This window comes from Rhamphochromis sp. 'chilingali' (assembly GCF_963969265.1).
Source record: "Rhamphochromis sp. 'chilingali' genome assembly, chromosome: 12".
Lineage (NCBI taxonomy): Eukaryota > Metazoa > Chordata > Actinopteri > Cichliformes > Cichlidae > Rhamphochromis > Rhamphochromis sp. 'chilingali'.
The window spans coordinates 22,259,161-22,263,347 of NC_137939.1; positions in this window are offsets into that span (position 1 = coordinate 22,259,161).

Genomic DNA, 4,187 nt, shown 5'->3' on the forward strand with positions numbered 1-4,187 from the left:
GTCCTTAAAACATGTCTCCAATTAGCGCGGGTCTACTGACCTGCTGGGCCCATTCTGCAATGCAGAAAAATGAAACACAGAGAAAACATCCGATTAAACAATAGAAATTCAAGTCTCTATGCTGATACTCAGTACATGCAGTCTGTTAATGAAAAGAGCAAATACAAACATGTCAAGACTTCAGGGCACATTTGTGCCATATTTTTGTTACTTCCATTGACTGACTAGCTTTTCTTTCTTCTTTTCTTTTCTTTTTTAAACTTTTTTTAGCTGCCCTTTCTAAAAGTAATGTTTCATTTTCTTTTTAAAATGTACATTCCCATTCTAGGGATTGCTGACAGTCCACCAAGCCATTTGTGAACAATTTTAAGCTTCATAAAAGCATAGAAGTAACTCTACATTCCCATATTTAAAGCTAATGACCAAATTAGAGTTGGAGCACAATTAGAAGTGTTAATCCCTCTGTGTCCTTGGATTATCAGAGGAGTAACTGAAAAAAAAAATGTGTGGTGCATTTCACAGAAGAAACACAACAATGAAAATAATGTGGAAAGGAGATCTACTGTCCTCTACAGCACTGTAAGTTCCTGCATACTGTAAGTTGATTAAAACAACACACCACTAGGTGGAGCACCAGTAGCAAGTGCCTACATAACAGTGTGTTGCTTGAGGGGAAATTTACACACACATTTTGTATTTGGCTCTTAAAGTACACTTCAAATTGAATATATCAAACTTTAACGAAGTATATGTGTATGAAATATTAAAACAATCCTACTACGCGATAGAAAATTTATTGCCATTTAAACGCTCTGAACACTTTAGAAGCAGTTTTCCTTCAATCACTGTCTCTATTATTCTGCCGCTGAATACATAAGTGCAATAGAGCCTCAAGATTGAAAAAACAAAAGACAGTAAATCACATATTATTCACAGGGAATAGAAGAAGCTATTCAGCTTACTGTATGAATTGTTTCAGCAAAGCAGGAAACTAGACAGCCAAGGGCCCAATATAAGACATCATTATGATGTACAGCCAGGAAATACTACACTGACAGTGCATAGGAGAACGATTTTGTGACTCATACATGTAAATGAGCTTTATATTTAAGAAGCACCATTTGTCTCCAAAGCAGGAAATAAACCCTCATTTCCACAAATCATTTTTGGTCCTTTGCCATCCTCTCAAATCTACTTACTGTACTAGGAATTGTGATTCTTTCTTTTCTAACTAAAGGGAACAATAAATCTTCCCTAAAGCTCACTAAAAGAAGAATTTTGAGACAAAGCAAATATTTTGCGGTTGCACTTCAGAGGAAACTATATTGGGTACAAGCGGAAATAAAAACAGAGAGCAATCTAAAATAAAACTTCACTCTAATGCCCATGTCACAGCTATAACCAGCAAACTGACAGGGGATGACAGCTCTGATGTGTAGCTAATGGCTGCTTTTTTACTGCCTTTTTGGGGTAACACTAAATCTAATGTAGCCTCCTCGTCAACAATAGACACCACAGTTTCCAGTGCAACAACGATAATTTTAACACAGCACTTCATCATCTATTGCATAAGATGTATCTCTGTCATAAAGTGCCTCAGCAACACATCAGCAGGATGACCATAAGCAGAAAAACAGACACACAATAGAGAGCAAATCAAGGAAAGAGAGATATTTGAGTGTGACTGTCACGTGTGTCTTCTATCACAGGTTTATTCATCCTCAAAGCTCACTATGAAAAGACAGTAATATTGCATCAAGGTTATGAAAACTCATAATTCACAAAGCAGAAATCCATGTTGCATTAAATTCGCTCCAACAGATGCTGTCTGTATCAGAGTGGAGTGACTCACCGATCAGTCAATGGTAAGAGCCCTCTCCCACAGCAAGCATGAAATCTTGCCTGGGAGCTGAATGCAGAATGTTAACTGCACACATTTTCATTTTGCTGTGTTGGTTTGTCACTTCTTACATCTCTCCGACCTCCCATACACAATTTACAGTGAGGGAGCAGCCACTTATCTGAGTCAGTGTTCCTGGACGGGCGCAGCAGTGTGCTGACAAATACACCAGCATTTTACAACGGCGCAGCCTGCTGTAATTCATTCGCCTGAGCTGACTGTAGCCCCACGTGTTCGCGTCCTGTAGGTGCCACTGCTGACAAACTGACACACACCTACACACGCTGGCACACCGACACACACAGAAACGTGCTAATTCGCCCACCTACCCATCCACCGCACCAACGAAACCCTGTCAACTGTTGAGCATCACAGGGGAAGATGAGAAAGAAATACTGTTCACAGTTCATGTAACTCTGTCGCAGGTTCAGTGCATCTGTCTGTCTGTGAGATGGTGGCCAGAAGGCTACTGCATAATTACAAGGTGAATGAATCCTTAGACTGCAATGAAGATAGCACATTTGACCTGTTTCACATGCTCACACACTACACGGATGTAGCAGTGACTTGCTGAACAGAGAACTGGGTGTCACAGGGTGACGGAAATGTCTTTAACTAGCATTTCCAGGTACTGTGTTGTCATTCAGTATCTAAGGTGTGACCTGTCAGTGTTATACTAGCTACAGCTGTAGTCTGCTTAGGTAGTGTGGTAAGTGATCTTACTGTTCTTTGAGTATCCTGGTCCCATAAGGGTTTTGGAAGTGAACTATGGAAGGCCACAACCGTCATTATATATAATACGAAAAGAGATGTGACACACAGAATGTGTTGTTTGTGATAATTGGCTTTAATTGTCAGAATGTATGAGAGTTAGAGTCAGGTGTATAGTACGGTATTTCTGTATTTGAAAAAACACCTGTAAGTCTTGCATGTTATCGTCCTGAAACCCCAGGCCTCATATTACATTACATTTTGGCATACTTTGTTAAACTTTATTGTATTACACTGTGAAATAAACTTGTTGTATCCATATGAGGACATGCTTTTGTTTAAAAAACAATTACTTCCCTTTCAAAGATGACATTCAGTTTTTATACTTATCAGGTCCAACTAACCCCAAATAGCTGGGAGAAATTAAAAATAAATCCCAAAGGAGAAAAGAAAAAGTGTTTTGAATGAAAACACAGAATATTATTAAAGAATCTTGCTCAAAAGCAAATGAAGTTACTTGATAAATGTATGGATTTAATGTAAAACTAAAACGAACAATATGCTTAATAAAACAAAAGCTGTCCCTAGTGATTTATACACTGGATATATGTTGGCTCATTATAAAATGAACATTTATAATTATCTTATGTGTAAATAGCTTGTGAGGAAAATCACATTAGAGCTGTTGAGCAGATATATTGTGATTTCTTTACTAGAATATAACAAGAAAGTAAATTTGGTTTTAAATTCAGATTCTCAGACTTAATTTGCTCCTTTTATGTAAAAAGCATGTTTTAAACCAGCTCAGGCAGTACCCAGCTTCTTGTGCTATTACAGCTGGGATACACTCGAGGCCACCCTCAACACTGAACCAGATAAGCATTTAAGAAAAAGAATGGGCAAGTGTACAGTAATATTATTTACCTTAGGCTACTTCTCAAAACAAAGAAAAAAATCAAGATAAAACAAATCACTACACTGAAAGTGAAATAAAATTGCTAATTTCCTTACATTGTGTGGACAGAATAAATACCCTCAAACACAATAATAACATGGACTGAACCACCACTCACAACCACTAGCACTTTATATAGCCTCTGTAGAAATTATCTACACCCTCACTTATCTTAACTGCACTACTGTATAGCTCTGTGTAAATAATCATTCTGTACATTCGATAATCTTTAATCCTACAACTGTTTACAACTTGCATAGTTCCCATTTCTGTATAGCTGTATATCCCAGATTCTGTAAAGTTATTTATTTCATATTCTGTAGTTTTTCATATTTATATCCTGTTCATATCCTGTACATAGCTTGTACTCACTACAGCCTGTACATACTTATAGTTATAGAATATTCACAACATACTTCATACCGTGTACATTATAACATACCATAATAGACCCATTTCTGTAATATACTCACATATCTATATTATTGCTAATATATATTGTAATATATCTATATCACTAAAGCACTTCTGGATGGATGCAAACTGCATTTCGTTGCCCTGTACCTGTGCATGTGCAATGACAATAAAGTTGAATTCTATTCTATTCTATTCTATTCTACT